Source organism: Primulina eburnea, chromosome 8 (genome assembly GCF_022965805.1).
Source record: "Primulina eburnea isolate SZY01 chromosome 8, ASM2296580v1, whole genome shotgun sequence".
In the NCBI taxonomy this organism is placed as follows: domain Eukaryota; kingdom Viridiplantae; phylum Streptophyta; class Magnoliopsida; order Lamiales; family Gesneriaceae; genus Primulina; species Primulina eburnea.
Genome location: NC_133108.1, coordinates 29,378,385 through 29,387,335, shown reverse-complemented (window position 1 = coordinate 29,387,335; position 8,951 = coordinate 29,378,385). Strand labels below are relative to the sequence as shown.

Sequence of the window (8,951 nt, the reverse complement as noted above, 5' to 3'; positions counted from 1 at the left end):
GTTCATCTTGCATAGCAATAATCCAAGAATCATCAAGTAAAGCTTCTTCTATGTTCTTAGGCTCTATGTGAGAAAGAAAAGCAAGATAGTTGCACATATTAGAGGAGCGAGTAGATACTCCCTTCGATGGGCTACCAATGATGAGGTCCATGGGATGATCCTTGTGCGTAGTCCACTCCTTCGGAAGAGGTGCGTCCTCTTGATCTTTAGGAACATCATCTAGGCTTGTGGACTCCAACTCTTCGCCAAGGATATCTATATCATCATCATCAGAAACAACAGGTCTAGGCAAGCAAGGGTTAGTTTCATCAAATATGACATGAATAGATTCTTCAACTAGTAAAGTGCGTTTATTAAAGACTCTATATGCTTTGCTAGAAGTAGAGTAACCAAGAAAGATACCTTTGTCCGATTTAGCATCGAACTTACCCAGGTTGTCCTTACCATTGTTGTGGATGAAGCATTTTGATCCAAAAGCGCGGAAGTAAGAAATGTTAGGCTTTCTCCCTCTCCATAGTTCGTATGGAGTTTTCTTGAGAATTGGCTTTATTGATACGCGATTGATGATGTAACAAGCAGAACTCATCGCTTCAGCCCAAAAATATTTTGGTAGAGAATGCTCACATAGCATGGTCCTTGCAATCTCTACTAGGGTCCTATTCTTCCTCTCAACGACACCGTTTTGTTGAGGAGTTCTAGGACAAGAAAAGTTGTGACCAATGCCTTTGCTTTGACAAAAAATTGAAAAATTTTCATTTTGAAATTCCGTTCCGTGGTCACTACGGATTTGTTTGATCAAAAGATTTTTCTCATTTTCAACCTTTTTGACAAAAATTTTGAAATGATCAAAGGCATCACTTTTGTGGGCTAAAAACAATGTCCAAGTAAAACGTGAAAAATCATCAACAATGACAAAAGCATAGGATTTACCTCCTAGACTAGTTGTCCTCGAGGGACCACATAAATCTAGGTGAAGTAATTCAAGGGGCATAGAAGTGGATACAAAAGTTTTATTTTTGAAAGATTCCTTTGTGTGTTTACCAAGTTGACAAGCATCACAAAAAGAATCTAATTTTAAATTCAGCTTTGGCATTCCGGAAACTAGGTCAAGTTTTAAAAGTTTTTCTATGGTGCTCATCCCAACATGACCAAGTCGTCTATGCCAAAGAATGTTGTCATCAACATTTAATGTTACAAGGCTTTTTATTTTTGAAAAAGATGAAATCTTTAAATCGACCTTGTAAACATTTTCACTTCTATAACCTTTGAAACTAATGGATTTGTCAGTTGTGAGTGATACAGTGCAATCGTGTGGTGTGAATTTGACTTCATAACCCCTATCGCACAATTGACTAATGCTTAGGAGGTTATGTTTAAGTCCTTTCACAAGAAGTACATCATCAATAATAGTAGAGTTAGATATACCTATTGAGCCGATGCCTTCTATGATCCCTTTGCTGTTGTCTCCAAAGGTCACCGATCCCTTTTCTTTTGGTCGAATGGATTGTAGCAGCTTCTTTTCTTCCGTCATGTGTCGAGAGCATCCACTGTCAAGATACCAAGTGCTCGATGACTTGTCTCCCCTTTGTCCCTACAAGATTGAGATACAGTTTGATAGTTGGTACCCGTTTCTTTGGGTCCTTTGAGGTTAGTAGTAGTTGGGGATTTGGGGATCCATTTCCAATAACTATTCTTGTTGTGTTGGTGTCTAAGTTTCTTGCATTTAGGTCTTATGTGGCCTATCTTACAACAGTAAGTGCATGTTGGTGGTGTTCTTGGTTTTGCCTTTGCGATAAGACTAGCGAAGTTGACTGATTTCTTTTCATATCCTAGACCTCCTTTGTCGAAGTTACACCTTTGCATGCTCAAGAGGTTTTCTAGTTTACTGCTACTCACATTGAACTTGTTGAAGGCTTTCTCTAATTCTCTTAGGTTTGTCTTGAGCTTAGTGTTGTCATGCATCCTAGCTTCTAGTTCAGTTTTAAGTTGCTTATTCTCATTTCTAAGTGACTTAGCCTTATTGTACATACTAGTGTAAGCGGAGAGTAATTCATCGTAAGAGGGTACCTCGTCGTCATCCGAGTCGGTCAGATGATCTTCCTTCGCCATGAAGCATAGGGTAGACTCCTCTTCGTTGTCGCTGTCGCTCCACGTGGCTAGAAGTGCCTTCTTCTTGTCTTTGCCGGCCTTCTTCTTGGAGGGACACTCGTTTGCATAGTGACCCTTTTGTTGACAGTTGTAGCAGGTCACTTCCTTCTCAATCTTTTTGTCCTTCTTGTTGAAGTTGGAACTCCGCATGAATCTTTTGAACTTTCTAGTGAGGAGTGCCATTTCTTCATCGTCGCTATCTTCAAGTTGACTGGTCAAGGCGATCCCTTTCGCCTTTACTTTGTCGTCATCTTTCTTTGTCTCCTTCCGGGTAGATACTTCAAGTTCATGGGTCTTTAGGGTCCCATGAAGTTGATCAAGGTCGTAGGATGCCGCATCTCCCTTGTTGGATTCAATGATAGCCGTGCGCTTTGCATCCCATTCCGCCGGTAGTGCTCGAAGGGCTCTCCTCCACACTTGTTTAGTTGGGTAGTTCTCACCAAGTTGGGCAAGCTCATTGATGATTTGGGTGAGCCGCCGGAACATGGTGTCGATATCCTCCTTGGGTTCCATCTCAAAGGTCTCGTACTTGAGTTGGAGAAGATCTATCTTCGTTTCTTTGACTTGATTGGTTCCCTCGTGGCAAATCTCCAATTTTTCCCAAATCTCTTTGGCGGAGGTGCAAGCCGAGATTCGGTTGTATTCATTCATATCTAGGGAACAATGAAGAATATTCATAGCTTTAGCATTTTGAGAGATAAGTTTCATATCGTCCTTGGTGAAGTCATCCATTCCCTTAGGAATTTCCTTATCATCCACCGTTTTCATGGGGATATAGGGACCTTTCACCGTTATTTTCCAAAGGTCGTAATCGACGGATTGGATGTATAGAGATATTCTATTCTTCCAATATCCGTAATTAGTACCATTGAAAAGAGGGGGACGATTTGTGGATTGTCCTTGGGCATACTCGCTTGCTAGATTGGCCATTTAAAAGATTTTGAAAAATCTGGCTCTGATACCACTTGAAGAACCTAAGGGGGGGGGGGGGGGGGGGTGAATAGGTTCTTTAAGGCCCTTTAGCGTTTTTAAAACGAGTTTGCAAAAATTTCAAGCGGAAGACTTTAGGGACAATCACAAATAAAAATGAATGCGTAAAGTAAGTGCGTAAAATAAATGCGTAGTAAAGTAAATGCGTAAAGTAAAGAGGGATAGAGATGTTTATGGAAGTTCGACGAAGAATCGTCTACGTCTCCCCTTCTCGATGAGGATCGAGGTATCACTATGACGACTTGGCTTTAGGAGCTCCAAGCTAGCTTTTACAACCACGCCTCGATGCGTCTACTTGGCCTTGAGGGCTCCAAGGATAGCCACGAACTTTACAACCCACTCGAGAGTATTACTTTCACTCTTTTTCTACAACTCTTTTGATATTACAACTCTTTTAATCAACGCACACAAGAGATAGTAGAAAGCTTTGTAAGAGACAAGAGAGAGTGGAGTGGGATGATTGAGAATGCATCCTCAAAGGCCTATTTATACTAGTCTTGGACGCCAAGGTTCGGATCTTCTGTTTATACTTCGGAACGTCCGATGTGATTGAAATCAATTTGCGTAATTCTGGAATGACTTCGGATCTTCCGATCTTGACTTCGTAGGGTCCGAACATATGCTTCGGAGGGACCGATCAAACTCCATTTCTTCCGAACAATTCTTTCAGACAGCTTCGGAAGGTCCGAACTCCAGTTCGTACCGTCCGAACATTCCCGCGTTTCCGGAGATTTGAAATCTTCAACACTTCGTAGCTTCCGATCATGTCCATCGTAGCGTCCGAAATCTACTCAATCAACAGTCAGATCAATTTGTCTCCGGATTGAAGCGATTTGATTTCTTGTGTTCGGAACGTCCGATCACGTCTTCGGACCGTCCGAACTTGCTCCTCGCAGCTTCCGAACAGCTTCTAATTTGCTTCTGATTTGCACAATTTCGGAACGTCCGAACCAAATTTCGGATCTTCCGAACGTAACCTTGTTCTTAATTTCCTGCATGCCTCAATATAAAACATTAGTAGATTTTTAATCCAAGTTTTGGTATCATCAAAACAAAAACTTTGGGATATGTTACAGCATTAAAAAACATTAATCTCATCCTCGAGATTTGTATGCATTTAAGGCGTAACAAACATGTTGAAAAACTTCCTTTCTCATAGTCCTACCATGGCAGCCCCTAAAATCTATCATTTTTTAAAAAAATTAATCATATTTGATCACATTAGCAAGCCCCAAAACATTTATCGAATATTTTTATCTCGATCTTCCCGGTCTTTTTTTCCCTGCATATTATCGAATATTCAGATAAAGTCGTTAAATTTCATGAAGTCATGCGCTTAGACCTTCAATCATATACTATGTAACGCTCCAGATTCGACGACTGTCCTCACTGTACCAAGACGAGTCTTTCCAGCGTGCTTATGTCTTTACTCACACGCACCCTAGGAAACTTCTCAGGGGGGCACCCATTCTAGAATTGCCCAAGTCAAGCATGCTTAACTTTGGAGTTCTTATGTGATGAGCTGCCGAAAATAAGATGTACCTTCTTGATATGAGTAGTACCTATCAAGCCCTCCTCAACTACACAGTCTTGTACCTGAACAGTTTTGGAATCCCTATTGTAACGTGCCGTACTTTTAAACTATTATAAAATTTGTGGAAAAATAAAAAATTTCTTGAATAAGTAGTAATCATCCAAATTGCAATAAAAAATCATCTGTTCTTCTAAAATATTTGCAATAAAAAAAACCACAACCAAAGTTCGCAAAAAGCACTAGTTTAAACATCGACAACTGTATCATGAAATCAGAGTATTTGAAATAATCATAAAGTTCTCAAAAAAAAAAACATAGGCGGTCCTCGGGTTTAGCCTCATGCGCAGTCCAAGCCTACTCATTGGTCCCCACCTCTCGTCTCCTCATGGTCATCTTCACCTGTATCGATCAAGTCTAGTGAGTCTAAAGACTCAACATCTATAACTGTAAATAACAAATAATACATAATAAAACCATATGCATCTTTAAAGTAGAATGTACATACTTGAAACCTGAATGTAATAACATAAACATAGATGTGCCATCATCATAAAACTTTTCATGAACATACTTGCATCATACATACTTGAACATGCATAAACTTAATCATTTTACGTAGAGATATGTTTCAAAGCAAGTGACCCATACATAAATATGCCTGATCAGACTAAACCACAGTACCGAGCTGGCAGGGAAAAATCAACTGCCACATACATGAGATCCCCGGTCATGCTTTACCGGCTAGATTGGCCTCTGGTCATGCTTTACCGCTTTCCGATCATGATCTAAACCCGATAATGCTTTACCGGGGTGGGGAGGTCCTCGGCCACGTTACCGACTTCCAAACCCGTTCATAATTTGCCACAAGACATTTAGCATACCTGAAAATAAAATATTTTCTCATTTTCAATGTCGAACATATTTACATGACGTTGAGAGATTCGTTGTATCTCGCTTGGGGCCAATGCTGCACATACTAATATGAGTTCAAGCACTTATCATTCATAACTTAGATGTAATAATCATGCACACACCCAAAAATGACAAATTTCTTATGATGTTCTAAATCTCTCCAGACTCGACCTCATTTAATCATCGTACTAAATCATGACATCGAACCCCAAAACAATCCCTTCATTTTCCCAAACATGGAAGACACGGACCACGTGTTGACATCCGGGTCGGGGTCCATGTAAACTCTGCAACTTAACTACGGAATTAACAAAGGCACGGACCCCATGTCAGGGTCCGGATAGGGGTCCGTGTAGGCTCTGGAAACCTAACCCACGGAAATAACGAAGGCACGGACCACGTGTCAGAGTCCGGCTAGGGGTCCGTGTAGACTCTGAAAACGTAAACCAACGGGAATCGCTATACTTATGGCTTAATCTTCCTAACTCATTCATACGAACCATGAACCATACCTCGAGACCCATCCTTGGATGCTATGGCAATGATTCAAACTCCCATGATGCCTCAAAACGACGATACAATTCATACAACGCAACTCAAACCGTGAACACGACATTTTGGAACCAAATGCTTCCTACGACTTCTAATTCAATCAAGTGCCTATCGACACGAAACGAAGTACCAAAAATCATCTCAACATCATACTCACAATACTTAAACGCAGCAGCGTTAACCAAACGGTTACCAAAGAAGCCTGCAACAAATAACTTCAAGAACACTTCAAGAACACATTTTCAGAAAAGTACAGTTTCAGCAGTCCCACAAACACGATCATTGATATGTGTCGTTTTTACGTGCTTTATTGCATTGGTCTGTGTGTGTTTTGCATGATGCATACGTTTATTTCAATAGCATTCTGTCCGTTTTAGAGTAAATATTTGCATTTTATCATATCTCACTCGGGCATGATGAATTTGCAGGAAAAGTGACCGGAAAGCCGAATATGGAGCAAAGTGCGAACTGAAGCAAAAAGTGAGCAGAAAAGGCGGCGCTCGAGCGGTACTTTTATACCGCCCGAGCGCGAGAGGTGAAAGGCTGAGGAGAAATCCCGACAGGTCGGCGCTCGAGCGGTTGTTTTGTACCGCTCGAGCGCGAGAAGGAATTTACAAAGACCAAGCTACAGAAGAGTCGGCGCTCGAGCGATAGTTTTCTACCACCCGAGCACGAAGGCCGCACATCCAAAGGAACTTTACAGAAGGTGTGGCGCTCGAGCGGTACTTTTCTACCGCCCGAGCGCCACCTATTTTTGGCAAGATTTTTGTAGCCGATTCTTTACCTTATTTTGGAGGTGTGGCTGATATGGGAAGGTTTGGTGGACGTTTTTGAGGGCATTCAGACAGAATTCTTCAGCCGTCAACAAGTTTGGAGAGCACTTTTGCGCTTGGATTGAAGATTTGAAGATTTCGGGCATCGTTCTTCGCGTTTTTCGTCAACTCTAGTATTTTTATTTAGTTTTATCATTTAAACTTTTCTTTGTTTATTTTGATTATGAATTCCAGTAGCTAAAACTTTATTATTTGTTGGGATTAAAGGGGATCCTACCCCGAACGTTGAATTGAATTAATTTATATTTCGATTGTGCATTATTCTTGATTTTACTGCTGTTTTATTGTGTCATTAAAGAATAGCTAACTTTAACGACGTTTTCATATCACGAGTGAGTTCGAGAGAATAACGAGTGATAGGATCGAGTAGTATAATCCGCGGATCTACAATTTACATAGATATATGAAATTGGATACGTGTCGATTGTCATAGTCCTTAGGGTCGAAAACTAGGGGATTTCATAGATCGAATTGCGGTTTGCTCTTGATAAATAATTAAAGATATTTAATTACTTCATTGAGTAAAATTAATTTGGCATAGCTCGAGAGAGTGTGTTCAATAGATTTGGAAATCCTGTCGGTAGCGTAGATCACGATCGAACGAATTAATTAATTAACGAGGGGTAGGTGAACCGAGATTCCCAACAAATCCATTTCTCATTGAATTTTAACTCAACATTTTAGATTAAATTCTCATTCATTACTTGTTGAATCATTTTAATTGCATATTTATTTGAGCATAGTAGGAATAGTCACACAACTCAATTTTCGTTGCTAAATGTTAAATAACGGAAAATAATAATTGTTAAACACAGTCTTCAGTGGAACGATACTCGTACTCTTGTACACTATATTATTACTTGACATCGTGCACTTGCGATTAATTTTGAGCATACAAAATCATATTTTTATTGAGGATATCACAGTGCAAGTTTTGCTCGATCAAGTTTTTGGCGCCGTTGCCGGGGACTGTTAATCTACAATTTTATTTTTAGTTATTTCCTTTAGCTTTATTTTATTTCTCTTGAGATAACACTTCATATTTTATTACAGATATCTCTTCCAGTGCATGCCAAAGTCACTTGACGTGGAGCTTGAGTTTGATCCTGAAATTGAAAGAACCTTCCGCAGGAGAAGACAACAACAGAGGCTTAAAGAACTGATGGAGAGACACGAGCCAGAACGTGAGGAGGAACATCGTGAAAATAGACAAGTCGAGATGCCACGCCGCATACCGATGCTGGAGTATGCCCAACCTTCTTTGGAGGGTGCACGCCCTAGCATTGTGAGACCTATCGTGCGGGCAAATCACTTTGAAATCAAGCTAGCCATTATCCAAATGATTCAGAACACGGTCCAATTTGGAGGAACTGCAATGGATGACCCAAACACGCACATCACGGATTTTCTCGAAATTTGCGATACTTTTAAATTCAATGGAGTTTCTGATGATGCTGTTAGGTTGCGTTTATTTCCTTTCTCCTTACGTGATAAAGCTAAAGCGTGGTTAAATTGTTTGCCTGTAGGTTCGATCGCTACATGGGAGGACATGGCGAAAGCATTTCTCATCAAATACTTTCCTCCCTCCAAAACCATGAAACTGCGGGCAGACATTACAACATTTGCTCAATTCAATCAGGAATCTTTATATGAGGCATGGGAACGCTTCAAGGACCTACTACGAAGATGCCCACATCATGAGTTACCACTTGGGTTAGTCGTTCAAACATTTTATTACGGTTTGCTTACTCCTAATCGTACTATGATAGATGCTGTTGCTTGTGGGAACCTTTTGAGGAAGACTGCGGAAGAAGGATATGAGTTGTTGGAGGAGATGACTGCTAGCAGTTATCATCCTCAATCTGACAGGAACAACCAGCGGAGAAGTGCAGGAGTGCACCAGGTAACTGATTTTTCTGCTATTACTGCACAACTTGACGCTTTGAACAGGAAAATAGACGGTTTGAATGTGGGTGGCACGG

The 8,951-nt window shown here is 40.6% G+C and overlaps 1 non-coding gene across 1 annotated transcript; it reads right to left on the bottom strand.

Moving 5' to 3' along the window:
• Positions 1-8,567: 8,567 nt before the first annotated feature.
• LOC140840309 (small nucleolar RNA R71) lies at positions 8,568-8,673 on the bottom strand. Its single transcript, XR_012119895.1, has one exon. It is a non-coding gene; the product is annotated as a small nucleolar RNA R71 (small nucleolar RNA).
• Between the last annotated feature and the right edge of the window lie 278 nt (positions 8,674-8,951).